Genomic DNA, 19,648 nt, shown 5'->3' on the forward strand with positions numbered 1-19,648 from the left:
ATCCAATCCTACCATAGTTGTTCAGGTAGCTGCAGAGTCGAGGGTTCCATCCTTCACTCAGTTCAGTGGGTTAAAGGATCTTGTATTGCGTTGTTGCAGCTGAGGTATAGGTCACTGCAGCTCAGATTCGGTTCCTGGCCTGAGAACTTCCATATGCTGCAGGTACAGCCATAAAGAGAGAATGAGAGTGAAAGCAAGAGAGAGAGAGAGTGTGCATCTAATAAGACAAGATCATTTTAGAATGTATCAGCTGTATTTGTGACCCTTTTCAGGAATATTTGCATTTTAAAACTGCATGCAGAGAAATTCATTTATAATGGCATTATTTCTGATGAAAATGTTAAAAGGAGAGTTCCTTTTGTGGCTCAGCAGTTAACAAACCTGACTAGGATCCATGAGGGTGCAGGTTTGATCCCTGGCCTCACTCAGTGGCTTAAGAATCCGGCATTGCCGTGAGTTGTGGTCTAGGTTGCAGAGGCATCTCGGATCCTGCGTTGCTATGGCTGTGGCGTAGGACAGCAGCTACAGCTCCAATTGGACCACTAGCCTGGGAACTTCCATATGTTGCACATGCAGCCCTAAAAAAAGCAAAAAAAAAAATGTTAAAGAGGATTTAAACAAACAGATGAAGATATGAAAGTTACTAAAGACAACCTCACAGTTGTAAATGAAAGGAAGTTACCACTATTCACTCTTAGATGTGTCTGGGAGCAGAGGGCTGTGGTTCCAATCACTAGATTGGCATCTAATATTTAATATTTCAATTTACCTGGTAGACCTCTAAAATCGCTGCTAACAGCCAACCTTCTTTCCCTGCCCTCCTGTGCCTCCTCATCCACCTCACCTACTCACGTGCCAGGATTTACAGCTGGCAGAGGAGCAAGAGAGAAGGGACCCCACTCCGACCCACTTCCTGAATCCATGGAGAGACTGCAGCTAAATGCATTCAACCTCCCCCAGGGATGTCACTGCAAATCTCCTCCAAGATGACTTAACTCTTCAGGGAAATGAAAACAGCTCCACTTCACTAACAATGAGGATGAGATGATTAGATAAGTTGAAGAGGTGAAATTTCCAGTTAGGCCAGTCTTTGGGATAATGGGAATGCTTTTCAGGATGTTACTTTCTTTGAGAATTCTCGTCATGGTGCAGTGGAAACAAATCCAACTAGTATCCATGAGGATGCGGGTTCCATCCCTGGCCTTGCTCAGGGGGTTAAGGATCTGGCGTTGCCACAAGCTGTGGTATAGGTCACAGAAGCGGCTTGGATCCCTCTTTTCTGTGGCTGTGGCTGTGCCGTAGGGTGGCAACTGCAGCTCTGATTCGACCACTAGCCTGGGAACTTCCATATGCCAGAGGTGTGGTCCTAAAAAAGACAAAAAAGAAAAATATTTAGGATCCTGATACTCAGCTTTCTGTGGACATTATTAAGCCATTAATGTTAGTTTGTCTATTCATTCATTTATTCAACACATATTTATGAGAACCTTTCTGAGCAAGGTACTGTGGTGGGCTGATGTGGAAACAGTTCTGGGTGCTGTAAGAGAAGCAAGCATGACCGGGATATGGTATTTTAAAAGTCTATTTATTTTAGCAATGCCAACAGGGGGAGAAATAAGCATATTATTTTCCAGACTTGTAATTATCTAAGTAAAGTTGCAGAACAGGGAGGGGGGCTTCTGCAGGCTGTAGATGCGGACCCTGACCCACAATTTGCTACTGACCTTTCTACAACTGCTCCTGTCAGGCCTTGACAACACTTCTAAAGGTTGAGGGTGGAGATTAAACAGTACTGGGATCCAGTGCAACTCAAGGACAGCTTTGGAAACTCTACTTGCTGAACTCAGGTAAGGCAATTAAGTGGGTGGATAAATATATTAACACCATGGTCCTCACCCAGATCAGGAAAACAGAATAGTCTGTGGGGCCGCTAGCTGACCTGTGCCCCAAATTTATGCTCCCCCTCTATAGTATGAATTCATTATTGGATGGTGACTGCCCAACCATAGATTTATTTCCCAGTATCCCTTGCATCCAGGTGTGGTCATGTGACTAGTTTCCACCAATGAAATATGAGTAGAAGTGATATGTGCCATTTTTCAGAATTTTCCATGAACTAGAAGCAAGAGACAAGATCCACAAGATGAAAAGAACCTGGGGTGTCTGAATTACCCTAAGTAAGAAAGTTCCCTGCCGGAGTTTCCATTGTGAGTTAGTGGAAATAAACCCGACTACTATCCATGAGGTTGCAGGTTCCATCCCTGGCATTGCTTGGTGGGTTAGGGATCCGGTGTTGCCATGAGCTGTGGTGTAGATCACAGATGAAGCTCAGATCCTCTGTGGCTGTGGCTGTGGCTGTGGTGTATGCCAGCAACTACAGCTCCAATTCAACCCCTAGCCTGGGAATTTCCATGTGCTGCAGGTTCAGCCCTTAAAAAGAGGGAAAAAAAAGAAGAATGCCCCCTGCTTAGGAGGATTATACACATTAGACTGTTACATGGTGGAGAAATAAACTTCTCTTGTGTTAAGCCACTGAAGGTTTGAGGTTTATTTATTACAGCAGCTAGTTTTACACCAACTAATAGAGAAAGAGATAAACTTAAGGAGTAAGAGGCAAGCATCTACTCTCTATCCTCTGTCCATAAGGAAAAAGCATTTTTTTCTAATTCATATAATTCAAATAAGAAGTTTTCTAATTCATAACACTTAGAAGGAAAAAGTAGTTGGGGAAAGGGTTTTGATAAGCAATTAGCACATGTCAGGGAGTTCAGTGTCCCAAAGCAAATTGTCTCTTCTCTGTTTCCCTGGTTCCCCATCATCCTTCACTTCTGCAGGCAAGGAGTGGTCTGGAAACAGGAAAGAAAAAGAGGGATCTTCCTAAGACAAGCTAATCTGAGGATGGGCTTTATGGTACTGCAGGTGGGCCAGTAACAAAGTCCACAGATGAAGACGTTTTCACTTGTAGAATCTGGGGGAAGGGACTGGTGGTCAGACAGCATTACCAAATAACCCCAACACCAGACAGAGCAAAGTGCCAGCCTAGGTGTCCAGTGACGGCCAGTAGGGAACCCAGTGGAAGATGCCACTGCCCCTTGGAGGTCATCGAAAGCTAAGGAGACCAGGGATTTGAAGATTCAACCTGAAGACAGTATGATTTTGACAAGGGCTTTCATGTGCAAAAAGGGCCAGTGAGAAAATGGTGATGCTTTTGGATATGATGGTGCTTTGCCCCTATAAACCACTCACCATCTTTAAGATCACTTTCTCAAGCCCCTTCCTCTTTGCATTTCTGCTCATAATCCTGGGAGGCAAGTCTCTCTGTTCAACCCACCCATAAAATCTGTGACAGAGACAAAGTGCTTACAAATTGTTTCCTTAACTTTTGATTAAAAACTCACCCTCCTTATTGTATAAAATGTATGTCTTCAAAAAGTCAATTATATTTATTTAATCATGATAGCTCAATAGAATTACTACCCACAGGCTCACTCTCTGGCTATAAATTCTTCTGATATGATATTTCCCAAATCAGATATCAAATATTAATGAATATATATAAAAACCAGGCCAATTACTTCATATGGGATTGGAAGACTTTGGAAAACTCTGCCCAACTAATCCAGTCACTCTTTTCCCTCCCTAAGGAACAACCTTGGTGCTTAGGTCACATAAGAACAACGGTACAATTCATGGGTAAATAGAAATGAAAATAGCAATGTATTATAATCAGGCCTATAACCCCTTGTGGGGTTTCTACTCCAAAGATCTTGAGCCTTCGAAGAATCCCATCAACCTCAAGTGGCTTGAGAAGATAAAAGCAGTAGCTGGGGCCCGTGGAAACATTTTTACAGCAGATGAATAGATCTCAAGGCTTCTTTCTATAGCAATAGAAACAATGATATTACAGATGTAAACATCCCTCTCCACTGAAAGGAAGAAAAATGAAAGGTGATTCCACATTCACATGTTCTGTATTTTAGGCACAGACCATCTTCCTAGCATACTTTGTACTTCTTTCATGTCTTCAGTTATTATAATGTTTATTTCAGGAACTTATTCATCTTGTTGAACCAGGACATACTTCAAGACTGTGGAAGCTCAGGCAGAGGTAAACTCAATAGCACTCAGAGCAGTGACAGCACAGGAATGAGACAAAACCCAGTGCTGAGCCGCCTCTTGGTTATTGGAACCCAGGTCGGCAAAGCACACCATCCAAGGGGTCAAGCAGGCAGGAATAGGCAAAAGAGGTTCAGAAGTAGGAAGGTTGGGAGTTCTCACCGTGGGACAGTGAGCTAAGAATCCGACTGCAGTGGCTTGGGTCACTGTGGAGGTAAGGGTTCAATCCCCAACCCGGTACAGTGAGTTAAAGGATCAGAGGAGGCTTGTTAGAGAACAGGAAGGGTATTCCCATGTTCATCACTTCTGCCTGTCACACAGAGCTCAGGTTGTTTGCATTTTGTTTTTCCCACATATTCTCCATAGCCCACATGGAGTCCCAAAGAATGAAGAATTTCTTTGAAGAATAACTCACTGTTAGTAGTTTAATGCTCATTCTGTACTTTCTATCTTTTGGAAGACTAGTTGACTTCCAAGACCAAGATTTGGCAAGAATAGATTCTCTTAGGAAATGGGAAGGTAAGAGGGAGATAGGCAGCAGAAATCTGGAGTAAAATAGAAGAGAGAAACACTTCTTTTTTTAATTAAAGTACAGTTGATTTACAATGTTGTGCCAATTTCTGCTGTACAGCCAAGTGACTCTGTCATACATATATATGTGTGTATATATATATATATGCATTCCTTTTCTCATATTATTTTCCATCATGTTCTATCCCAAGAGACTAGATATTGTTCCCTGTGCTGTACAGCAGGACCTCATTGCTTATCAGAGAAACACTTCTTTTAAGTGGAAATTTCTGAGCCAAGTGTGAAAAAATTGTTTCTTTTAATGTAAATGGAAGGACAGCATCTATTTGTATTTTGTCAACAGGATAATTTGTGTCACATTACAGAGTATATAGACTTGCTTGAGTTGGCTTGTCCTTATAACACACACCACCAAATAAAACAATAACAGAGTTCCCTGGTGGCCTAGAGGGTTAAGGATCTGGCATTGTCACTGCTGTGGCAGGGGTTCAATCCCTGGCCGGGGAAATTTCATATGCCATGGGCACAGCCAAAAAAAAAGTCTGTCTCTCCCTCTTCAGGTATCTCACTGCCTCTATCATCTGTCACATCCTGAGCACTTAATTCAGTCATCTCCTTCAGTATCTGTGGGGATGGGTTCCAGACCACCCCTAAAGACACCAAAATCCATGGACACTCAAATCCCTTCTTTTTTTTTTTTTTTTTTTTTTTTTTTTTTGTCTTTTTGCTATTTCTTTGGGCCGCTCCCGCGGCATATGGAGGTTCCCAGGCTAGGGGTCTAATCGGAGCTGTAGCCACTAGCCTACGCCAGAGCCACAGCAACGCGGGATCCGAGCTGCGTCTGCGACCTACACCACAGCTCACGGCAACGCCGGATCGTTAACCCACTGAGCAAGGGCAGGGACCGAACCCGCAACCTCATGGTTCCTAGTCGGATTCATTAACCACTGCGCCACGACGGGAACTCCTCAAATCCCTTCTATCAGGTGGCGTAGGGCCATCAGCTCTCCATATCTGAGGATTCTGCATCTGTTGATTCAACCAAACTGCAGATTGTAATTCCAGAACCCACAGTTGTGGAAGGCCAATGGAACCTGACTATTTACTGATTTTTTTCTCTCTCCTTTCTGTTTAGAGATGGTATAGCATACACAGGTCTGGCTCATACCTGAACATCGCCACTTACTAGTTCTGCGAGCACAAGCAAGTTCTTGAATCTCTTAAAGTATCACTTCCCACATGTGTAAAGTGGGAATGGCTCTCACCACCTTGCAGAATGGTTGAGAGCATTTAGTAATGTTACTAAGGCCCTGCTTGGCCCATAGCTGATGCTCAAACAGGCCAGCTACCATTTTTACTAATAAATCATAAAGGCCCTGTGGCAGAGCCTGTGTCACTAATCTTTTTATACCCTTAGCAAACCTCTCTGGTGTTTGACACCTGACCCGTAAATGCTTGCTTTGCAATGCTCTGCCTGCCATCTGTTAGGATATTTCCATTATTTCTTTAGAAGGGAATTCTAATGCTTAGTTTCACTAAGAAAATTTATAAGCACGTGAAAATTTTCCCCATTACTTACAGAATCATGAAAGCACGTGAAACTTTTCCCCATTACTTACAGAATCATGAAAGCACACTCAAACAGACTTTTCCACTTTCACCTGCTGCTGTGCCTTGATAAGAGGAAATACAGTTTTCCAACAATAAAGGCAGTGGTAAAAAAGCATCCTGGGAGTTCCCATCGTGGCTCAGTGGTTAATGAATCCAACTAGGAACCATGAGGTTGTGGGTTCGATCCCTGGCTTCACTCAGTGGGTTAAGGATCTAGCATTGCCGTGAACTGTGGTGTAGGTTGCAGACACAGCTCGGACCCCAGGTTGCTGTGGCTCTGGAATAGGCGGGTGGCTACAGCTCCGATTAGACCCCTAGCCTGGGAACCTCCATATGCCACGGGAGTGGCCCTAGAAAAGGCAAAATAAGACAAAAAAAAAAAAAAAAAAAAAAAAAAAGCATCCTGATGCTAGAAAGCAAGTTAGGGGAAAAGTCTGCATGGGAAAATATCTGTTTGGGTGCACATCTCACAAATGAAAATTGAGGAAACACCTAATAAACCAAAAGGCTAATATGATTTCCTTTGGTTGGGAAGATATCCTTAACCATTTCTTTTTAAAGAAAAAGAATGTGGAGTTCCTGTCATGGCTCAGCAGTTAGTAAACCTGACTAACATCCATGAGGACGTGGGTTCTATCCCTGGCCTCGTTCAGTGGGTTAAGGATCTGGTGTTTCCATGAGCTGTGGTATAAGTCACAGATGCATCTCGGATCCTGCGTTGCTGTGGCTGTGGCATAGGCCGGTAGCTACAGTTCTGATTGGACCCTTAGCCTGGGAACCTCCATATGTAGTGCTTGTGGCCCTAAAAAGACAAAAAGACCAAAAAAAAAAAAAAAAAAAAGAAAAGAAAGAAAGAAAGAAAAAAGAAAAGAATGCAGCAATGGAATGGGGTGGGGGTGGAGATACGTAGCAAAAGGCACAGTAATGGGTTAGAGAGGGGACAAGAAGATGAGTGAGCCCAGTCAGAGAGTACCTTTGTCCATCCCCCAAAAATGTACTCAAGTCCTCTCCTCACTTCCAGCCAGGACAGGTTGAATCCTGCTGTGATTAGGTAGCTGCCCTTTGGCCATTTTTTGTCCCACTGAGTAGAGGAGAAACAACACTGCAATGAGCCACAAAATGAGAGAATGAAAAGAAACACTGCCAAATGACCAGACTGGAGAATGAAGGCAGCAGACCAAAGCTATCAGTATTGCCCTTCCTTAGAGGTGCAGCTGGTATAACTTGCCTCAGAGGTGGCCCCTCCAAGCAGCACCCCATCAACAGTCCATTTGGAGGTCTTGCTAAGGCTGAGCCCTTTCTGTGGATCAGAACTTTGCTGCTCTGTAATCTGTCCCATTTCTGTGGGATGCACAACCCCCAGAGAGAAGGGTAGCTGGTAACACCTAATCACAATGATGCCTGCCTTGGGTGCAAGCCTGCAGTTTTGCAAAGACTCTCATCTGCATAGTCCCTTACTTCTCAAAGGGTCTGGACCATAATCAGAGGCTCTTGATGGTTCAGAAGGACCCTAGTTTTGGAACCACTTGATCTCTCAGCCTCATATTCAGAATTTCTGACTGGTTGCCTTTGTATAGAAAATTTTGCCTTCTTTGTCTGAACTAGTACGTGTGTGTGTGTGTGTGTGTTTTAATTACAGTTTTTTATTTTGAAACCTTTGGAGATACATACACAGTTGTGTAAGAAATAAAACTAAGTCATCCTCTGTATCCTTTCCCTAGTTCCCCTAGTGTAACATCTTGCAAAACTGCAATGCTGTGTCACGGACTGAATATTTACATTGATACAGTCAAGATATGGAAAATTCCATCACCGCAAAGATTGCTTATGTTGCCCTTTTATAACCACAACTACTTCCTGCCTCCATCCCTTCCCTAGCCTTGGACAACCACTAATATGTTCTCCATCTCTATAATCGTATCATTTCAACATTGTATAAATGGAATCATTGCTTTTTTCACTTTGCATAAATCTCTAGAGATTTATTTAGGAGTGGGTTTTTTTGGCTTTTTTTTTTCTTTCTGAGTAGTGTTCTATGGTATGAATGTCCTAGCTAGTTTGTTTAATCACTCGCCCACTAGAGGACCAGGTTATTTTCAGTTCTTGGCTATTATTAAAAAAAAAAAAAAGCTTCTATAAATATTTGTGTATAGCTGTTTGTGTAAGGATAACTGTTCACTTCTCTAGGATAAGTCTCCAGGAATACAATTGCTGATTGTGTGGTTGTTACATGTTTAGCTTTTTTTTTCTTTTTAGGGCCACACCCAAGGCACATGGAAGTTCCCAGGCTAGGAGTTGATTTAGAGCTGTAGCCACTGGCCTAAGCCACAGTTATAGCCACACCAGATCCAAGCCACATCTGACCCATACCACAGCTCATGGCAATGCTGGATCCTTAATCCACTGAGGGGGGCTAGGGATCGAACTTGTATCCTCATGGATACTAGTTGGGTTCATTACCACTGAGCCACAATGGTAACTCCATGTTTAGCTTTTTAAGAAACTGCCAAACCATTTTCCAGAGCAGCTATACCATTTTACACTCCTACCAGCAATTTATGGTTGACCCATTTTCTACATAGCCTCGACAGCATTTGATGTTGTTGATTTTTTTTTTATTTTAGCAATTCTGAGAGCTATCTAGGGTTATCTCATTGAGGTTTTCATTCATATATTCTTAATAGCTAATAATGTTGAACATTTTTCATTTATCTGCCATCTGTATATCCGCTTTGGTGAACTGTCTCTTCATGTCTTTGGTCTTTTGAATTGTTTTCTTACTGCTGAAATTTGAGAGTTTTTTCAAAATGTATTATAGATACTATTCCATTAGTGAATATCTAGTTTGCAAATATTTTCTCCTAATTTACAGCTTAGCTTTTCATCCTCTTAACATACACACAGAACAAAATTTTTAAATCTGATGAAGTCCAATGTATCAATTTTTCTTAAGACGGAGCATGTTTTTAGTGTCAAATCTAAGAACTCTTTGTCCAGCCCTAGATAGCCAATATGTTCTCCTACATGTTTCGCCAAAGGCTTTCTACATTTTAAGTTTTATATTTAATTCTTTGATCTATGACAGAAAACTTTTAAATAATAACTGGTCTATTTCAGCATAAATCCAAGGAAAAAATGTGGATTCACCCTCATCCATACCAGCAAAAGCTAAGTGGAGAACCTGGAATTGTATCCTCATCATGCTCTAATGAGGTACTGCAATACCCCACCAATGTGGTGTCAGAGAAGGCCAATAGGAGGCCAGCACTTTTATCCTTATCAGCACCAAATCTCCTCTCTCCTCCTCCCCCATCTCCATGGTGGTAGGGACCATGTGGGGAGCCTGGACTTATACCTTCACCAGGCAGAAGAAGGCACCCCTCTCCCCATTGTGGTGGTGTTGGAGGTGGCCTAAATGGAGAGTCGGGGCTTGCACCATCACCCAGTGGTATCAAGGTCACCTCTATTGCAATGTAAGTTAGTGGAGTCCACTGGGAAGCTGAAATTCCATCTGACAGCAGTAAGGAGCCCCCTCCCTCTGGTGTCAACTGAAGCTGAGTGAGAAACCTAAACCTTCGCCTAATCTAACAGTAATGAGATAAAAGCTTTCCCTTCTCTGCTAGAGCGATGAGAGATAAAGCCAGTTATATAGAAGGTTTAAATAAAATTCTGAGTCCCATAGCAGTCAAAAAGCCATTTCAACAGAAAATCACTTGTCATATCAAGAACCAGGAAGATCTCAAATGAAATGAAAAAAGTTAAAAGAAGCCAGTAGCAAAGTAACAGAGATGTTAGGGTTATCTGACAAAGATTTTGAAGCTGCTATGATAACAATGCTTAAACAAGCATTTATGAATCCTTTTAAATCAAAAAAAAAAAAAAAAAGGAAAACCTCAGCAGAGAAACAGAAAAACTAAATGGAAACTTACAACTGAACATTTATATTGTTCTATCTTCTTTTTCACTGATTTTTTTCCTCTGTCTCCTTCACTACTTCAGTTACTATGTAGCCAAAAACAAATAACTAAAATAAACACTCGGTGGATGAGTTCAATAGCAGAACAGAGGACACAGAGGAAAGAATTGGTGAAATGGAAGATAGGCAGAAAATAGACTGAGAGAAAACCAACTGATCCATACCTGTGCAGGAAAAAGTACTAAAATGTAAGTAGTTTTGAGATGTAACAGATTGTGCTCCCACTGTTAGGGCACTGGGCCTGGGCTGAGGGATATATGGTAAGGTCTAGAAGATGAGCTTCTATTTCCTCATTTGCTGTGATCTCCCTAGCTGGCTAAACAAATTGATCTAGTACTTTGGCTTCTTTTTGTCAAGTGGACAAGGTGAAAGAATTAATGAAAGAAGGAGTTCCCATCGTGGCTAAGCAGTAATAAACCCGATTGCTACCCATGAGGATGCAGGTTTGATCCCTGGCTCTGCTCAGTAGGTTAATGATCCTGCATTGCCGTGAGCTGTGATGTAGGTTGCAGATACAGCTTGAATCTGGTGTTGCTGTGGCTGAGGTGTAGGCTGGCAGCTGCAACTCCAATTCAACCCCTAGCCTGGGAACTTCAATATGTCACAGGTGTGGCCCTAAAAAAATACTAATAATAATAATTAAGAAGAGTGAAAAACCAGAGTGAAAATAGAATAGTTTTCATCTTTAAAATGGCATCTTTGTTTGGGAGGACCAAGTCCACCAAGAAGGAAAGAATCATTGGCATGCAGGAGATAGTGACTCTAAAATCTGTCACTGTTGGGGATCATCCCTCATTTTTCATCCATCCCTTTCGAAACCCTCTCACAGATACCACTTCTTTAGGAAACACATGGATTTGACATATGCTGCCACATGACATATTCCACCAAACTTCCTTAACTACTGGGTCATGGTAACATCAGGAGTTGCTTGTAAGGTTAAAAACATGAATTATGGAAGAGAGAAAAAAACACTGTATCCATCTACCTTTGCCAGAAGAAAGCCGATGTTATAAAATGTCAGAACAGAGAGAAACAAAGACATAGCAAATGAATGAAACCTCCCCTCAGCGTTCCCAGCCCTGAAGAAAAGTCAGTCTCCCAGCATGGGCCTCCAAATCTGCACTCTCACGGAAGCTGCAGGATCGACCCCAGCAAAAATGATGGAGTCTAGGTGTTCTACTCCCCCCTTAACAGAAATGAATTCTTTTAGGAGGAAACTGCAGAAAACTTGTTAGATTCTTAAAAAGAGAGTCTGTTTTAGAAAGGGATGGGGAAGATTTAGAGTGTTCTTCACCCCTAAAAAAACTTCCTCTCCAAAAACCGTGGTGTTAGCAAAACGCCCTGTGCAGAACATTTTCTTCTCCAATCTAATTATAGGTCTGAAATTCAGGCAAAATGCAAACAAAAAGACTCTGGAGGAACCATGAGGAAGTGTCACAAGTTAACACAATGTGATTCCCTTCCTTGCCTTTTGACTCTGAAGTGCTCATTGAGAACTGCACTAGTTTCATATGAACTAACATGGACAGACCCAAGCTAAGGAAATCTGTGCAGCAAAGTTGTCCTTGGTGGCCCTTGGTGTCTCCTGACTTCCTTCTTCACTGCCACCCACAACTTACATCATCCAGTGTTCCACTAAACTTTCATTCACCTCCTTCCCAAGCTCTTATGTCTCTGACTCTGACTCCCATTGGGTAGCAACATAAGGCATTGTCCAGATTTTTGATGTATCACTCATTCCTCTGCCCTATAAAAATGTTGCCATTGTTTCTCTCCTGCTCAGAGGTACTGTGGTCAGTTAGCCAGCTCAGTGGGATAAATGTGCTCCAATTAAGTTGGAACAAGATTAATGTGTTGCCTCTCCCAGGGCACACATATATTAATGAGTGCAGGTGCCTTATTTGCAGAAAACAAGCTCCTGAGGATAGAATTTCAGATTTCTGAGGCAGATCAGTGTGGGAAGTATTTGGATGTGGCCCTCATGCAATGACGTTTACAAGGCAGTCTACTAAATGCAAGTCAGAACTTCTATGAGGGACCACCTCACACCAGCCAGAATGGCCATCATCAAAAGTCTACAAACAATAAATACTGGAGAGAGTGTGGAGAAAAGGGAACCCTCATACACTCTTGGCAGGCATGTAAATTGGTACAGCCTCTATGGAGAACAGTATGGAGATTCCTTAAAAAACTAAATATAGAACTACTGTATGATCCAGCTATCCCACTCCTGGGTATATATTCTGAGAAAATCATAATTTAAATAGATACACACATCCCAATGTTCATCAAAGCACTATTTACAACAGCCAGGACAGAAAGCAACCTAAATGTCCATCAACAGAGGAATGGATAAAGGAGATGTAGTACATATGTACAATGGAATATTACTCAGCCATAAAAGAGAATGAAATAATGCCATTTGTAGCAACATGGATGGACCTAGAGATTATCATACTAAATGAAGTGAGTCAGTCAGAGAAAGACAAACATCATATGATAGCACTTAGATCTGGAATCTTAAAAAAGAATACAAACTTATTTACAAAACAGAAACAGACTCACAAATATAGAAAAAAACTTATGGTTATCAAAGGAGAAAAGTGGCAGGGAGGGATAAATTAAGAATTTGGGATTAACATATATGCATTAATATACATAAAATAGATACCCAACAGGAACCTACTGTATAGCACAGGGAGCTCTACTTAATATTTTATAATAATCTATAAGGGAAAAGAATCTGAAAAAGGATATATATATGTATACATATATATATATATACACATATATATATATATATACACACATATATAATATATATCTGAATCACTTTGGTACACTGAAACTAACACAACATTGTAAATCAGCTATATTTCAATACAAATTTTTTTTAATTTTTATTTATTTTTTTCTACTGTACAGCAATTTTATACTTAAAAAAAGGCAGTCTCTTAGTCTGCTCATGCCTCAATACTAACATTTTCTGTCAAGACCATAAAGAAAGGAAGAGTAATAGACCCAGAATGAAGCCTCCTTCAGGGAAACCTGGAAGTGGAAATTAAGAGAAAAAAATAGGGGAAAAAATTGAATGCGAAGACAGGAAAAATACTTTTGTAATTTTTCACTTTGTAAGAAAACAAGGTATCAAAATCACAGATAAGGTTAGACCTGAAGGCAACCCTAGAAATTGTGGATGAAAAATATCATAATACCTGCCCTATCAATAAACAAAGGATGTTGTAACCATCAAGCCATCAGCCACTTCAGCTGCTCCTGAGGGGATTCAAGATGGAGAAAAGCAGGATATTGGCCCTAGATTGTTAAGGTGCATATCTACAGAACAATTTCGATGAGGCCAAATTCTTGCATTTTCTCCATATGTAGAAAAGTGCTAAATTCATTAACTTGAGATGTCTGTTTTTTTTTCTTTAATTAACAGCAATCTTTTGATGTTTTGACTACCTGGTTTTATTGCAAAATCTCCTGTATACTCTAGCTTCTCCCATACCTCTTTGGGACAGTCCATCAAAGCTATCTGAGAGGTTGTCTATCTGGCTTAAGTTCTGAGTATGCCTGTCAAATAAAACATAATTCTCAACTTTTAGGTGTGGGGTTTTTTTTTCAGTCAACAAAATCAACAGTTTCAACTTTTCTCGTTGTACAAGGAAGGAAATTGAAGCCGAGAGACTTGCTTAAGACTACACAGTGAATCAGTGTCAGAACCAGAATCAGAACTGAGACTTGATTGACAGTCCAGTGCTCCTTTCAGTACACCTCATTGGTTGTGTCTAGTTTCAGAGACTGGATACCCAGAGATGAGAAAAATAACTTTCCAGTGATTTTATCCATTCTTCTTACATCATTACACTTGAATTTTGAAATTGTCGTATTTCAATTCATCCCTTTCTATTTATGGAGTTAAAAGAGGACCTCAAATCAATGTTCACAAAATTATTATCTGATAAAGATGAAACTAAAAGGAATGACACAGGGCTAGGTAGATTCTCTAAAATGTATGTGTGGATGTGAAAACCAGCTGGCTTGGTGATGTGAATTTGGAAAATAGGCCGTTAGAAATGAGCAGCTATAAGTGCAAGTCACATAAAAATGAAACTGGTCCTTTCCACGTAGCTGGGGGAAAATAACGATCTGCTGCATCAAACAGAGATTGGTGACGTCCCATCCTCCCCTTTGAACATTACATCGTATTGTCCTGACTGTGAGAGCTCCAATTGCTGAAGATCTGTGGCTCCTCTGATCCCTGGTCACCAATTATCTCACAGCTGCATCTCTATCAAAGAAAGCCTCACTCTGCCTGTACATTAAGTGAAGCCAAAACACAATAGGGAACCAAAATGCCCTAAGGAAATTGTTCCAGTTTGGGATATCAAAGCCAGTATTAATCTTCCCAATCCTCACCCCAACCCCTCAATGTATGCAAAATTCTTCATGTGAAAGATGAGAAATAAACTACCATCTGCAGGGTACACTTAAAGTTATGTAGGAATAGGATGAGCAAAAGCCTCAAATCTACTCACTTACTCTTGCCAGTCCCCTGTGTCCTTGAAGGTGATCTTCATTCATTCTCGGGTCTATCTCACTGCCTTGCTGACATTATTAAAATAGTCATAGCTTTCATGGGGACTGTGTCCTCCTTTAACATCTCACCCCGTTTTCCATTCATATAACCCAAAGACAAAAAACTGTAATGTCAACATGCTAGAGTTTGGCAGTGTTAGTTGTCTGTTTGTTTAGCCAAAGCTTTCCACAGTTTTTACGATGAGACTATCTCTAGTTCTTGTCCTCTGATGTATTCCTCCACCTCTTTATGCCCTCCTGAAAGACTGCAATTTTCAGACAAACCATTCAGAGATTGACTTCCAGTTATGATCTATAGATAGTGTCACCAAACACCCAGGACATTTCCAGTTGATACCTGTTGTCCCATTGAATAATTAATAGCACATCCTGTCACTCAACAAGTGTCTCTGGATAAAGTATACACTCATCCTACATATGTATTTGCATACATGAATATGGAAAGATGACCAAACTAAAATTGGGGGAAAAAATCAAGCCACCTTGATTGTATAAAATATAATTCCATTTGTGTAAAAAGAATTCAAATATGTGTGCTTGAAAATGTGTATGTAGAAAATTTATGAAAGAAACTTTGCAATGAATACTTTGAGGAAATGAGAATTGAGTGTGGGGGAGGTGAAGTTTTTAAAATTCATGTCTAGTTAATATTTTCACAATTAGTGTGAATATATTTTATAATAATAAAAGAATGATCCATAAGACTAGAGGTTTAGAATTCCTGTGACACAAAGGGGCTGCTAAGGTTTCACCACCAACTTATTTACCTGCCCAAAATGGTAACCACCAAAGAGTAGGTAGCAGTAGCCAGTACCATGAGATGTGTGATTCAAAACTACTTCTGCCCATCTCAATCCCTGCCCTCTTTCTCCCGTGGGTAACAGAGGAAAAATAAGGTACACAAAGGAAGAATCAAGTTCACTGGTAAATCTAAATGATGGTGACAAGATGGCTCGAACCCATCTGGGGTAGGGCCTCACCAGGCAGCTCCCATATCTAGCCTTCACGTCTCCCTCTCTTTCTACTTCTCCCCACAAGACACATACACAGCTTGACTTTTCTCTGGCTTCAGTTACGGACAGCACATCATAAAATGAGAGCACTCACAACTGAATGGAAATCATAGACGTACATTAGAGAGGAATTCTGCACTTCATGTGCAGTATAGATTTCATCCTCTCCACCATGGGAAAATGACATTCCTGTTTCCCTGCTGGTATCAACCTCAGAAACTTGATGAAGCCAAGTTCTCTCCTATTCACTTCTGGGGTGCAGTGCAATAAGCTTGGTGTCTCATTCAAAAACCCCACAAACTGTTGAGTAGCACATTACTAACAGCACAGAACCCCTAAGCTATTGGGTGAATAAAGCCAGTTAGTTTGTTTCTTTGTTTAATCAGGGAGGTACCTTTCCCTCCTATATGCTGCTGCTTCTCTTATTGAAAATAAGAGAACAACGCTGATGCAAGTCGGTTGAGTGCCTAAGTCAGCCAAGAAGGGTTTGGCAGAAGATTCTTTTCTGCTCTGGCACCTCGCCATTTATCTCTGAAAGGTAGCTGGATAGCCTCTTTTCATCGAAATCAATTCAGATTGCTTGACACAAATAGTGACAAAATGAAACAGAACCAAATGGGGGGAAAAAAATTCGGGGATTTGGACCTAGATAATCAATCGTCTGCTAAAAACATCCTTTTAAAATTGCATTAAGTACGGGATTAAATGTCGGAATAGAAGGAATGGAGCTCAACTTCTCTCCTAAAAACAACAAAATTCACAACTAAAGACTGAGCACTCTTCACCAAAATGGACTGGAAATCTTAAAAAAGATACCTTACTCCAGAAGAAAAAGAGGAGGCCACATCAAGAGGTAGGAGGGGCGATTTTGTGATATAAACAACCCCATACGCCCTGGGTGGGAAGCTCCACAGACTGGAAACTAACTGGTTCACAGAGACTCACCTACACAAGTGAGAGTTCTGAGCCACACATCAAACTCCCATGTGTGGGGATGTGGCACAGGGAGAAAGAGCCCCCGAGCATCTGGCATTGAAGGCCAGTGAGGCTTGTGTGCAAGAGCTCCAAGGGACTGGGGGAAACGGAGACCCCATTCTTAAAAGGTGCACACAGACGTTCACGTGCACTGAGTCCCAGGGCAAAGCAAAGTCTCCAAGGGAACCTGGGTCAAACCTGACCACAGTTCTTGGACGACATCCTGGGAAAACAGGGGTGAACGTGGCTTGTTGTGAGGGAAGGACATTGAAAGCAAAGCTCTCCGGAACATTCAGCAGCAGTGCCTTCCTCTGGAGGTGGCCATTCTGGGAAAATCTGGCCCCACCCATCAGCCAGAGGCTGAGAAGCCCCAGGGCAAACAACAACCCAGGTGGGATCACAGCCCCACCCCTCAGTAAACAGGCTACCTAAAGATCCCTCAGGCACACAGATGCCTCTAATCCCATCCAGAGACTAAGCCCCACCCACCAGAGGGATTAGAATTGGCTCCTCCTACCAGGGGGCAGGCATCAGCCCCTCCCATCAGGAAGCCTACACCAACCCCCCATACTGACTTCAGCCACAGGGGGGCAGACATCAGAAGTAAGAGAGGCTACAACTCTATTATCTGTAAGAAGGTCACCACACCAAAAACCTATAAAAATGAAAAGACAGAGGACTATAACTCAGATGAGGGAGAAAGGAAAAACCCTAGAAAAACAGCTAAGCCATGAGGAGACTCTCAGCCTCCCAGAAAAACACTTTAGACTGCTGATGCTGAAGGTGATGCAAGACATTGGAAAGAAACTGGACGCAAAGATGGATAACTTACAGGAAACACCGAGCAAAGAGATACAAGATATAAAACTTAAAAAAGAAGAGATGCAAAATACAATAACTGAAATAAAAAACTCACTAGAAGCAGCGAACAGCACAATACAGGAGGCAGAAGAATGAATAAGTGAGGTGGAGGACAGATTAGTGGAAATTACGGATGCAGAACAGAAAAGAGAAAAAAGATTGAAAACAAATGAACAGAGTCTCAGAGAGCTCTGGGACAACGTGAAATGCACCAACATCCATATTATAGGGGTGCCAGAAGGAGAAGAGAGAGAGAAGGGGACAGAAAAAATATTCCAAGAGATAATAGCCGAAAATTTCCCTAACATGGGGAAGGAATCACTCACTCAAATCCAGGAAGCACAACAAGTACCATACAAAATAAACCCAAGGAGGAACACCCCAAGACACATAGTAATCAAACTGACCAAAATTAAAGACAAAGAGAAAATCTTGAAAGCAGCTAGGGAGAAGAAACAAATAACATACAAGGGAACCCCAATAAGGCTATCAGCAGATTTTTCAACAGAAACTCTGCAGGCCAGAAGGGAGTGGCATGATATACTCAACGTGATGAAAGGAAAACACCTCCAACCAAGATTACTCTACCCAGCAAGGCTCTCCTTCAGATTTGAAGGAGAAATCAAAACCTTCGCAGATAAGCAAAAGCTGAGAGAATTCAGCAACACTAAACCAGCCTTACAACAAATACTAAAGGAACTTCTATAGGCAGAAAAGAACAAGAGAAGAAGGAAAGGAAAAAGAGCAGCAAAAACAAATCCAAAGTAACTAATATAATGGCAATAAGAACATACATATCAATAATTACCTTGAATGTGAATGGACTAAACGCCCCAGCCAAAAGACATAGACTGGCTGAATGGATACAAAAACAAGACCCATATATATGCTGTCTTCAAGAAACCCACTTCACTTCAGGGACACATACAAATTGAAAGTGAGAGGATGGAGGAAAATATGTCATGCAAACGGGGATCAAAAGAAAGCTGGAGTAGCAATACTCATATCAGACAAAATAGACTTTAAAGTGAAGAATATTTTCAGGGACAAAGAAGGACATTACATAATGATCAAAGGACCAATCCAAGAAGATGATATAACAATTTTAAGTATCTACGCACCCAACACAGGTTCACCACAATATATAAGGCAACTGCTAACAACCTTAAAAGGAGAAATCAACAATAACACAATCATAGTGGGGGACGTTAACACCCCACTTACAGCAATGGACAGATCAACCAGACAGAAAATCAATAAGGAAACACAGGCCCTGAATGACACGTTAAACCAGATGGACTTAAGAGATATTTATAGGACATTCCATCCAAAAGCAACAGAATACACCTTCTTCTCAAGTGCACATGGAACATTCTCTAAGATGGATCACATCCTGGGCTACAAATCCAACCTCAGTAACTTTAAGAAAATTGAAATCATATCAAGCATCTTTTCCGACCACAATGCTATACAACTAGAAATCAACACCAAGAAAAAAATCTGCAAAAAACACAAATACGTGGGAGACTCAACAACATGCTACTAAACAACCAATGGATCACTGAAGAAATCAAAGAGGAAATTAAAAAATACCTAGCAGCAAATGTCAACGAAGATACGACACTCCAAAACTTATGGGATTCACCAAAAGCCGTTCTAAGAAGAAAGTTTATAGCAATACAAGCCCACCTCGGGAAACAAGAAAAAGCTCAAATAAACAAGCTAACTTTACATCTAAAGCAGCTTGAGAGAGAAGAACAGGCAAGACCTAAAGTTAGTAGAAGGAAAGAAATCATAAAGCTCAGAGCAGAAATCAAGGAAATAGAAACAAGGAAAACCATAGAAAAGATCAATGAAACAAAAAGCTGGTTCCTTGAAGTGATCAACAAAATTGATAAACCCCTAGCCAGACTTAGCAAGCAAAAAAGAGAGAGGACTCAAATCAATAAAATTAGAAATG

Source organism: Sus scrofa, chromosome 1 (assembly GCF_000003025.6).
Source record: "Sus scrofa isolate TJ Tabasco breed Duroc chromosome 1, Sscrofa11.1, whole genome shotgun sequence".
Classification (NCBI taxonomy): Eukaryota; Metazoa; Chordata; class Mammalia; order Artiodactyla; family Suidae; genus Sus; species Sus scrofa.